General features: G+C 26.9%; 1 protein-coding gene across 4 annotated transcripts in view; it reads right to left on the bottom strand.

The window, feature by feature from the left end:
• crm (cramped chromatin regulator) overlaps window positions 1-8,288 on the bottom strand; it is a 50,497-nt gene extending 42,209 nt beyond the window's left edge. For 2 of the 4 annotated variants that reach the window (XM_087154863.1, XM_016075243.5), the window contains exons 1-2: window positions 8,147-8,254; window positions 886-998 (exon numbers count right to left, since the gene is read on the bottom strand). The gene's annotated coding sequence lies outside the window, so the exon portion shown is untranslated. Of the gene's footprint in view, window positions 1-885; window positions 999-7,695 lie in introns of all 4 variants that reach the window. The other 2 variants (XM_087154862.1, XM_016075242.5) reach the window with 2 other exon arrangements.
• Window positions 8,289-12,700: the final 4,412 nt, after the last annotated feature.

Raw genomic sequence — 12,700 nt, 5'->3', positions numbered from 1 at the left:
ATTGAGTTCATTACAAAATACTTGTTACATCTTTGAAAACATCAAATCTATAATGCTTATCTTGTGGCCCTGAGTGAAAAAGGCCCCTTAGAAGGTTGAAGAGTGGCATGCAAGACAACTATTAAATTATTTACTAGACGTCTATTGCTGAATATTAATTAGTGGCTACAGTACAATTTTCACCGCACTGGGACATTTCAAAATTCCAATCAATCATTTTAAAAGTGACAATGTTGTGACACATGACACACCTGAAAAAAGTAATCTAACACAGAGCTAGATCATAATTTAAAGACATATGGATGAAATTCCCCCAAGCAACCAAAACAGTGGAGCAGTTAAAATTGTAATCTGAGACAGAATATAAATGCATAATGGAAGAAAAAAAAGAGCAATTGAAAATAATCATGTTTGCCCGGTCACTGGGAGAAGTTTTAATGGTCTCTCCTAAAGGTTTTCTTCGACACAAAGTTTATAGAAAGAATTCTGTGTCCGCCAATATTGGTCTCTACATAGAGGTGGTCTTTCCTGGAGATTTTACTGTGTGTATATATATATATATATATATATATATATATATATATATATATATATATATATATATATATATATATATATATATATATATATATATATATAACTATAATAATCTAGTTGAGTGAGCTTCAATCATGAACTAGACATCTTAATTATTGGAAACTAACTTGCAAAATGTTATTCCAGCACATAAGTCTAATCGATTACATGAAAGCCGATATTATTGCACAATCTTTTAAATGGATGAAAATAATAATCAAGTGTTAGGTGCACTAAACTTGCTACAGCTACTGAGAAAAATGAATATTAAAATTAATGATTTATTTATTATAAAAAGCAGCAAATTACCTTTTTACACATTAAAATCTTTCTTTTTTTTCTGCTACATAGCACTAAAATTCTTGTTCAGCAATGCAACCTCTTTCAAATCACTTAACAAGTTTTAAGAGAAAAAAATAAACCTAGAAATAAGAGAAACTAGCATTTGAAAATAAAATAAACTTTTTCAACTTACATAATTAAAAACTTACATTTTAAAACATTATAAAATAAAGCAAACGAAATTGTTAAAAAATACTTTTTTCTTCACAGAGTTTTATATTTCAAAAAGACAATATAATTGAGAATTGATTATGAAGTACTTGGTAATTACTAAAAGTTAGAGCAGTATTTGAATGGAAAATCAACTTTTGCATAAAAAATAATTGATTCCTTAATAATGCATTTTTCACGAATTTTTATAACTATTTATAACATCTACAAATTTTTTAATGCTTTCTTTCGATATGAATTTAAAATCAAATCAAAAATAGAATTTAATCAGAAGATATGTTTGAAAAAATGTAGTGATAGAAGAAATATAAGGTTGTTGAATAACTATAAGCTTGCAATTTTAACTTAATAATCTTAGTAGAAAAGGCATGATGAAAGAATGAAAAATTCCTCTCGCACAATTAGCTCCTCAGGATACCAAATTCCTATTTCAGAAATATATAAATTAATGTAATTAAAAAATTAATTACAACTATTCATAACATATACATATTTTCGAAGATTAATTATAATAGACAACTGATTATATGACATTTGTATGATTAATAGGTAATTAATTAAGAAATATTATGAGATAAATGAGCTCTTAAAACGTATAGGTTCAGACCTGCAAACTTCAACTTAAAAATCACTTAAGATAGATAGCTATTACCAAATGTAAATCAGTACAGTTAACATATGATCATAATTTAGGTGTAACAATAAAAGGTAGTTTTGGATAATTTAAAATAAGAAATGCAAAATTGCTTATATATATTTGCTTATGCAATGCTACAAATATCATGAAGAGGATTCTTATTAATTTTTCATAAAACATTTGTTTTAGAACACTACGCATTGCTATTCATGTAATCATATTTCATATTATCAGTAAAAATTTATGCAATAAAATATCAAATGTAAAAAAATAAAACACAAAGCTCCATAAATATATCTCAAAATTCTTGAAAATATATTCTAACAGGGTTTGCTAATGTGGATTTAATTGCAAAAAACCCAGTTTTTTCAAAATTTGCTGCACTAGAGCAATAGATTTTACTGAAAATATAATTGCAAATTATAGTTATTTAAACAAAAACATCCGAACAATTGAAGAAAACTTAACTTGATAATTTAGCTCTAATTATTATATAATTTAGCTAATTAACTTGATATATAAATTGAAATGCATTCACCTTGTTTTGAATGCGCTTTGATTAGAATGGAAAAGTAAAGTATCCGTTCTCATGAAAAATACCTTGCTGATTGGGGTTTATAAAAACTTATGAATATTTTCTTATTTATAAGAAGTTATTATGTTTTTGATAATCAAAATTTCATTTTAATTTCTTAACTTTTGAAATGATATAAATTTTGCAGTATATGAATATCAATACAGTTTGTAGAGATTTAAACTATGATTATTATCAATTTACTTCATTTACGAAAAACTGGCAGTTTTTATTTACGTAGCTTGATAAAGTTATTGGATTTTCTTAAGCTAACTGTAAGATAAATTAAGTTCATACATTATAATATAACATGAAAGCTTCTAAGTATTTTAATCATGTCTATGAAACTATATATATATTTAATTTATGATTATTTTTTAATGAATCATATCTATGCATTAATTTTTTTTATTGCAATAAAATTGAACTACGTTTTAGAAATTTATTCTACATTGTAGGAGCTAAAAGCAGAAACTGAGATTCAAATTTTTTTTTTTCACATTAAAAAAAGTATGTAGAAGTTTGAGGGGAAAAAACAATGAAAATCTTTTTCGAGCTATTAAACTATTTATTTATTCACTTTTCAAAGGTATTTACTTGTAATAGTTATTTTTCATCCTTTATATTATTATTTACCAAACATAACTTGATATTAAAGGCTTAAAACCAGGGTTGGGTTTTTGACGTCAAAAAGTGGTTTTTGACATGACAAGGGTATAATACTGGTTTAAACCGTCAAAAACCCGTCAAAAATGTCAAAAACTGAAGTTTGCCAAGAAAATATATAAACTTCAAAACTACCAACAGTTGCCATGCATTATATTGAAATTTAATTATACTATAGGTAATCAGCAGGTTTTAAAATATTTTTTAATTAAAATTAAGGTAAAATAACAGATTTAAAATCTCAGAAATTTATATTCAAATGCATGTGCAGAAAAATTTTGCACAAAAATTGTTTAAATATTTATATTTAAAATTTTTTTTTTCTTCTTTTTGATACTTAAGAAAATTAAAAGTTTATTACTATGCATTTTTGACATATAAGGAACATATAACTAATATTTATAAGGAACTTACAAGTTATGTTGTATAAATACAAACTTGATATAAGATACAAGTGTATAAAAATTTTTTTTTAATGTTATACCGAATATCTTTATTATCCAGTATGTTAATTTGAATTTAAAAGTAGTTATATTTATGAATAATGATAAATATAATTCATATTGTTTATTATATTTATTTATAATTATTACACTTATCATTTTAAAACAATTTTTATCTCTTAATTTTTTTTTCTCCACTTGTATTAAGAATACAAATAATGCATATCTTGAAAGCAAGAAGTAATTATTTAACAGCTGAATATTTAGATATTCAACAAAACTATATCGTATTCAGCAAAATGAAATTCACAAGTATTTGGATAAACTAAATTTTCAGCATAGTAAATGAATAGGCTGAATATACTGTAAATCGACACTAACTACTCTGTGTATTTAACAGAAAGCACTTAAATTTGTATTGTCTTATGTTAAAAAGATTATTAAGAAGATTTAAAAGAATATTAAAAAGATTTTTCTTTAAAAGAAGATGCCTAATGTACAAAACTGCTAATGTTTATCTTTAAAAATGTCTAATTTTTAGTATAATCTATACTATACACTAAATTTGGTTAAAAATAAATTTCTTAATAATATCACTGCAGATTTTCAATAACACATGAAAACGAATACATAATATTACAAAAGATGTGAGTTTTCAAAAGTACAAGATTTTGGTTACTATTCAAAATATAAGTGTTTCTTCAAAATTTTAAATTTATTTTTTCTAGAACATATTTAGAAACACTATCCTTTAAAAAATATATAAATTTTATGTATTAATTAAATTTCACATATGAATATAGGTTTTTGACATTTTCGACATTTTTGACAGTGAGGTTTTTGACGTGACGGTTTAAACCATGGTTTAAACTGTCAAAAACTGTCACATGTCAAAAACCTGCCAACCCTGCTTAAAACTAAAAGTGAATTCTTTTATTACATAAAGTAATCAAGTAATATTAAATAACTACATAACATTTTATAAAAAAACACATTGAAACGGTATGTAACTTAATCATTTTGCAATTATTAAACAGTAAATAAGCAAACATAAAAACAGAGTTTCAAAAAAAGACGAAAAAATTTTGAACTAAAAAATTTATGATTTTTATGTTATACACCCCTTTGAGAATCAATGATACAGGAAACTAAAATTGATTCATTATGAAATTTTAACTGCATTAAAAAAAATTTATAATTTTTTTTAATTTATGAAATTTTACTTAAACATATTGGTAATATTTAGTAATGAGAAAAGTTAGTTTTGATTAATTTTCTGATAAATTCTACATTTTACCAATTTATTTTATGGCAATATCGTTTTTGGCAATTGTTGTTACCATTTCTAAGCAGCTTTTAAAATCTTGATAATTAAAGACTTTAACACAAATTTTGAAAAACTTATTTATGTAATTACTTTTTTTTTCTACCTATTCGATTAACAAAGATTCCACCATAAATCCAGCTAGCATGTTAATTGTTATTTTAAGAGCTATTGTTATAGATTTCAGCGTGATCTTTAACATCTTGATATTTTAATATGTTATTACAGCATACAGAGGATTGGGATTCATGCATTTTAGTAAGTAATTTTCGACCCACTGGAATATACAATGGAATTGGGGATGAGTTTCTTAACTGTTTCGTCTTGAATATTTCTTTGCATCATAAATTAGGTGATATCAGAAACAAGGAAAGAGGTTCAACTGGATCTATTACATACTTTGCTTTGCGTCTTTATGATGAAGGTAAAACCTCCTCATAGGCTTCAGAACAAGTTTTTATTTAAATAAATAACAATTGCAAAGTTAAGTAAATAAATAAATAATATTTAAATAAATAACAATTTTACAAGTAAAAGAAGTCTTTTATAAGGAAAATATTTGCGTTTTTGTTTTAAGCCTAGTTAACAATTAACTTCGCTATGCTTCAAAATGAAAATTTGACTAGTTTTCCCTTAGCAACGATCTCACAGTAAATTCATGTAGCTTTCTCTATTGTGTTTTGGCCAGTAATTAAAATAGACTTTCAAAAAGTTCTTAAAATCTCAGTGATTTAATACAATTTTAATTTGTTCAATGAACTTTGAATCGCACTATTAAAAAAAATCACATCTTTATGCTCTCGATTATGGATGATTTCCTTGTTAATTCACGCAGATTAACAATTGCATTTTTCTTTCAATTATTGCAATGGATTTACATGGTTTTAAAACTACATCTTTTTTGAATGATACGTTTTCTACATCATCAAAATGAGGATAGTTTCAAATCATGCACTTGAAGAAACACTTTCTAACAGAATGGATTATTGACAGTTCAAATTTAAACCAACGTAATTAATTCTTATTTTATTTTAAATATTAAAATTTGTTAATAAGCTGCATATGATAGCATCAATAGAAAAGCCCTCATTACAGCTTTGAGCGAGTTTAAAGTGCTTAAAAAGTTATCTAGGCTGGTATGCCTGACACTAAATGAAACCAAAACTAGGGTCAAAATACAGAATAATCTGTCAACCCCAATGGCAATAAATAATGGTGCGAGACAAGGGGATGCATTGGCATGCCTTCTCTTCAAATTAGTATTAGAAAAAGTATTAGATTCCAACATTAACATCAGGGGAAATATTTCTAATAAATCTGTACAACTGTTGGCTTTTGCTGATGACATAGACATTATTGCTAGAACACCTATAGCACTAAGACAGGCTTTTATTTCTTTAGAAAAAGCGGCTCTCAAGATGGGCTTGAGAATAAGCGAAAGCAAAACTAAATATTTTCCCTGTACTAAAGCAAGCTTCAATAACACCCATTTAAAAATTGAAGAATAAACATTTGAGGTTGTTGACAATTCCGTTTACTTGGGTTCTATAATGAACAACAGGAACACTATTACAATGGAAATGCAAAGAATAATTACTATAGCCAATAAATGCTGTAACAGAACTCGACAATAAATAAAATCTAATGTAATTCTTAGAAAAATAAAAGTTTTATTATATAAATCTCTTTTAAGATCAATTATCAAAGTTGCGAAACTTTGATATCGCAATATTTTTCTCTTTAATAATATTACGGAAGGAATCTGATAAAAATTTAACAAAAAGTGGATATACGGTAAAAATCATAAGAAAGCTGAGGATTCTCCCCCCTGAATAAGTTATATTTACTTATAAAATAAACTTTATATAAAACAGTTTCCAGATAAAATTTACCATTAATATAACGAATACAAAACTGTTATTCAAAATTAACTTTGCACAATATTACTAACAATCTGTAACACGAAAAACTTTAACATAATCTTATAGTAACCAAAAGTTTATTGCAGATTTAGTTGAAATGGTAACCGAGCAAAAATGTAAATTTTATTCCATTAGAATCTGAAATTAAATCTGAGTTAAAGCAATAAAAAATTCTGCGATCTTTAAATTGAATAATTTTAAATTTTAAAGAAAATCTGTTTATTATGAAATAAGAAGCAATCTAAAACTTCTCTCAAAAAATGGTTAAATTACAAGAAAACAAGTGATAAATAGTACCAAACGTTGTACTATCATATTAGAAGCAAATCTTGAAATTTTATCAAGGACTCGAGAAAAAAATTTAAAAGATTTCTAAAATTAGGAGATATTTCTGTATCAAGATCTGTCATGCCTACTACAACCACTAAATGGATTTCAAACAATTTTATAAAAAAAAAACATGTAGGAAGTGGCTTTGAGTTATACATTTAATCCTTTCAGGGATTTTTTTTTAGTTCCTTACAGGCTGCGGCTTGGAAGTTGTGAAGACCAGGCGATTATTCTACTGCACATCACGATACAGAAATCGTTTCGGAAATTTTTTTTTGGTCTTCCATCAACTGAGTTTTTGATGAAAAACCTAGGTGGGCAGGCATTTTTTTTCTTTAAAAAAGGTTTTTTAAAATTTTGATATACATAATAACACTTCTTTTAATTTAAGAAATGAATAGTTTAACTTAGATTACTTTAAATTACAGAGAAAGAATTATTGCAAACATTAAAAACTCTGTTTATCATGAGAAACAGAAGCTCCTGACATAAATTTTCTAATGTGTCCACTCTACACATGGTGAAAAATGTTATATGTAAAAAAAACATCAGCACTAACAACACTGAAGATGAGTAAATGAAATTATATGTTTCTCAGAATAGCACCACATTTCGCTCAAATATTTCCGTTATATCATGGATTAAGTACATTTGTGATATAGGTACCATATATTTTTTTACATTAGAAAGAAAACTAATAGAAATTTCACCATATTGTTTCCACCAGCATTTAATCTTCCGATGCTTCAAAAGCTTTAACGTTTGAACATACACATAGTTTAATTCCGATACACGAAAATACACACAGACAACCAATTATTTTTCTGCGACAAAACTTGTATATCTGTCAGCAAATGGCCGCATCTTGCGGACTGCAAGCCACAGTTAAATAGTATTTTATTGCAGAAAACCAATCTAAATAAACAGCAGGAACTGAAATAGCATGAGCTTCAATAATACACCACATCTAAGGATAAAATCAAATAAATAATGAAACTAAAAGTTCTACATTTTCGAACACAGATGCACTGTTTACAATACTTGAGACAAATGCCCAGCTGATTTGGATGTCAAGTTCAGTATAGCTGAAATTCATTTCCACAATTCTACTCGTAAACGAAGACGAAAGCTGTCGTTATTAAAAATAATCGATAAAATTACCTGAGTTCATCATATGAAAATAATAAATACATAAATAACACATGCCAATTCACTATTCGCAATTTTCCAAATTTCCAAAACACAAATAGAAATAACAATCAGCGTTGCCAGCGTGAGAAAGCCAAATACTAGAGCGACTGTCAAATGAAAATCCGGATTGCCGTCTTGGTTGAACAAAAACTCGGTTTTTACTGAGCTTTTTTTTTTCACCTCCAAGTTTGAGTAAGCTGATCAACGTCCTCAAAAAACTAAAAGAACGGGTAGTTAAATTTCTGTTTTAAAAAACTCACTGCTTTATCTTTAAAATTTATTATTCTGAGAACAGAAATCCCACGCCGAGATCTTCTAACAGAAATAATATTATTTTGAAGGTTATAATGCTATTTTAAATTCTTTTTTCTTTCTTTTTTTTTTTTAGAAATTTTGTTACCAGATTTTTTAGTTTTTTGAGAAAACTGGTCACCTATAGTTTGGGAGAAAAAAAAATCTAAGTCAAAAGAATTTATCTTTAAACTTTTCGAAAGATTCTATTTTAAACAAAATATACTTTTAACATTTGATGCTCACCAAATTTGAACTGGGGTGTACGTAGAAATTTTTTCGTGTGGATGAGAGAATTAGAAACATTTATTGAAATATTGCAACTATCGGGAATTTTTTTTTTCTTTTATGTATATTTCTACGAGTACGCATCTAAACCTACAATTTTAGGCGTAAAATTTTCTTTTTTTAACAACATTTAAATTTTTAAGCATAAAAAATTCATAAAAACCCTGCGCAATAAAATACTTTAAATTAATTGTACTTTTAATTAATACTTTTAGTTAATTTCAGCATTAAATTTAAAAATTAATTTTTTGCGTTCAGTTTATAGAAAGAGTAGATTTAACGAGAATACTTTGTTACGATTAAACATAAAAAAATTTTAACATTTAATACCGAAATATGGTTTTTAATTGGATTTCCAAGAAGTGCAATTGCACCTTCTTGATTACTCTTGCGTGCGCAATAGAGGATCGCCATTGAAAGACAAGCGATTAGACGAAAAGAAATTTTTTTCCATCTAACACTATTTTCTAACACATAGCTTAAATATTACAACTTCCTAACTGAGATTTTAAAACTAATCCATTAATTTTATTTGTTGAAAAAATTCAGGTGTTTTACGTTTTAATTGATTTTATTTCTTATAATTTCCTAATCATAAGAATATGATTTTTTTCTTTTTTTTTCTTTTTTTTAAATTTTTTTTTTTTTTGCAAATTTGGAAAAAAAGTAATTATAAAAGTTTTTGGAATAGAAGTGCAAAAAAAAAAGAAAAAAACGCATCATGATGAAAATAGGTATTTAATATACGTCTGTCCATTTTCTCATCCTATTCGTTTCCACACATTCACAATTACTAAAATGATATGAATGTGCGTATAATTAAGTTCTTTGAAACTTAGTAAAAATGTGTTCAATAAAATCGCTCATTTTCCTTAGGGTTCACAAATTATAATTTCAAGTGAGGCCGAAACGAAGCGCTACTAAAATTTGTCGAATTACATGTGAAGTAGGCGGGAGGAAGATTCGCAAAACCAGTTTGATTGCCTGATGAAACTCGGAGGTGTTTATACCAATTGCCCTTCAACTCATCTTTTTTTTATCCCATAATCAAGCACATTTCGATGTTTTTAGACCCGCTTTTCTCAGTAGTGATTCTTTAGTTTTTAGTTTTGTCTTCGATTTTTCCTTTTTCTCTTCTTTTTTTTTTTTTTTTTTTTTTTTTGAATATAAATTTAAGATATGTGCATACTTTTTCAACTATTTCAGATCTTCTGACCAAATTATTGGGACCATAATTCCCAGATTGTGGCTACCCCGTTTGTTTCGGGAGTCAGAAATTCAAATCCGTTGGGGAAAAAAAGTGTGTTTATTTAGAGAAAATGTGTTTTTGTATCTGATTTTGTAACCTGAACTATCATCTGTTCTAATCAATCACCATATTTGAGGTCACCCCCTCAAACAATTAAACCATTAAGATTGAGCCCTAGAACGTGAAGATTCGATTATTAGATCAAAAGTTATTCAGGGTGGCCCATTTCTAATTTTGCGCACTGTACATGCGTTTTTAGAATCTTGGTTAAAGATGCATTTAATAAAAGCACACACTTTCCTTAGTGTTCATAAATTATAATTTCAAGAGTGAAACCGAAACTAAGCGCTTCTGAAATCTGTCAAATCACTTGTGAGGAAAGCGGGCAGAAGATTTGCAAAACCAGTTAAATTGTCTGATGAAGCTTGGAGGTTTGAGTATCGGAAAAATGAGGGTTGATAAACTCTCTTATTATAGTGCTATGGGATGAGCTCATCACTCCACTTCGGATCGATGAATTCTCGTCTATAGGATGAGCGCTACTCTCCACTTCCTTAGTATGGATGAGAGTTCAACTCCACTGCTAAGCTCTTAGTAGGGATGACGTAGCATGGCTCTTTCTTAGCATGGTTTAGACTAAGCAAACGCTTCTTAAAAATTTTGGGTATTTATTTATTCGCAGCTATGGGTATATTTGTGAAATTTCACTCTACCTTCGTAATCTGAAATAAGTTTCAAATGAATTCCTCATTGCTAATAATTATAAAAAAATCAACAACTGTCCTCCGCTATGTTAACCATATACATGCTCTTAACGTCGCATGGTTTAGAAACAAAAGCTTCTTAAAAATTTTTTAGTTTTTATTTCTTCACATTTATAGGCATTTTTGTAAAATTTGACGCTCACTCCGTAATTTGAAATTAACTTTAAATGAATTTCTCATTGGAAAAAGCTACTACAATTCGCTAATTGTCTTCCTTTATTTTTATATGTATGCTCTTAACGTAGCATTGCTTGGACTAAAAATTGCTTCCTAGAAATTTTGAGTTCCCACTTTCTGACAAATACGGGTGTTTTTGAAAGAATTGAAGCTCCTTTATCTTAAGCAAGTTTCAAATGAGTTCCTCATTATAAAAATTTATAAAAATTTCGCAAATTGTCCTCCTTTTCGTCAATAATGCATATGTTCTTAACACATCATTGTTTGGACTAAAAATTGCTTCCTAAAAAATTTGTGTTCCTATATTCTGACAAATATGGGTAAGTTTGGAAAAATTGACACTCACTTTGTGATCTGAAAAAAGTTTCAAATGATTTCCGCATTGCAAAAAATTATAAAAAATTTGCAATATATCCTTCATTATGTTAACTATATTAATGCTCTTAACGTAGCATGGTTTGGACTAAATATATGCTTTTTGAAAATTTTGTGTATTATTTTTCACATCTGTGGGTGTTTTTGAAAAATTTGATGCTTACTTTGTAATCTGAAACAAGTTTAAAATGAAATGCCCATTGTGAAAAATTAGAAAAATTCGCAAATTGCCACCTTTATTTTTTATATATTTTAACATGTATGTTCATAACGTAACATTGTTTGGATTAAAAACTGTTTATTAAATATTTTGAATACTTATTTTTTGACACATCTGGACATTTTTCAAAAAAATTGACTTTCACTTTATAACCTGAAATAAATTTAAAATTATTTCCTCACTGCAAAACATTTTTTAAAAAATTCGCAAATTGCCCTTTTCTGAGTTATTATATATATATATATATATATATATATATGCTCTTAACGTTAGTAAACAAATCTTTCTTAAAATTTTTAGTACATATTTCTTGAAATATATTGGGATTTTTGAAAAAAAAAATGACGCTCACTTTGCAATTTGAATTAAGTTTCAAAAGAATACCTCATTGCAAAAAATTTTTACAAATTTGCTCCTTACGCAGAATGGTTTAAACTAAACAAACGATTCTAAAAGCCTTTGAATTTTTATTTCTTCTAATTTATGTGGATTTTAGAAACAAAATGACACTTACTTCGCAATCTGAAACAATTATGTACGTAATTTGTAATCTGAAGCATTTATTTAGTCGAAACGTTAAGTGCATTAATATAGTTAGCATAATGAAGGATATATTGCCAATTTTTATAATTTTTTACAATGGGTAATTCATTTGTAGCTTTTTTCAAATTAAGAAGTGAACGTCAACTCTTTTAAAAATGCCCACATGTGTCAAGAAATAAGTAGTTGAAATTTTTAAGATGGATTAGAGGACACTTTGCGAATTTCTTATAATTTTTGGAAATGAGGAATTAATATAAAACTAGTTTCATACTTCAAAATAATCCTCAAATTTCTCAAAAATACACGCAAATGTGAAAAAATAAATGCCTAAAATTTTTAAGAAGCCATTGTTCAGTCGAAATCATGCTACGTTAAATGCATTAATATAGTTAGCATAATATGAGAAATTCGTTTGAAATCTGTTTCAGATTACAAAGCAAGCGTTAAGTTTTTCAAAAATACACATGGATTTGAATAAATAGGTACCGAAAAGTTTTAAGAAGAATTTTTTTAGTTCAAACCATGCTGCAATAAGAGCATTAATTTAGTTAACATAATAAAGGATAAATTGAGAATTTTAATATTTTTTTGCAATGAGGAATACACGTGAAACCTAT

Source organism: Parasteatoda tepidariorum, chromosome 11 (genome assembly GCF_982258835.1).
Source record: "Parasteatoda tepidariorum strain Cologne lab strain chromosome 11, Ptep-v5.0, whole genome shotgun sequence".
Lineage (NCBI taxonomy): Eukaryota > Metazoa > Arthropoda > Arachnida > Araneae > Theridiidae > Parasteatoda > Parasteatoda tepidariorum.
The sequence above is the reverse complement of the archived record's forward strand: the minus strand, read 5'-3'. Positions and strand labels throughout refer to the sequence as shown.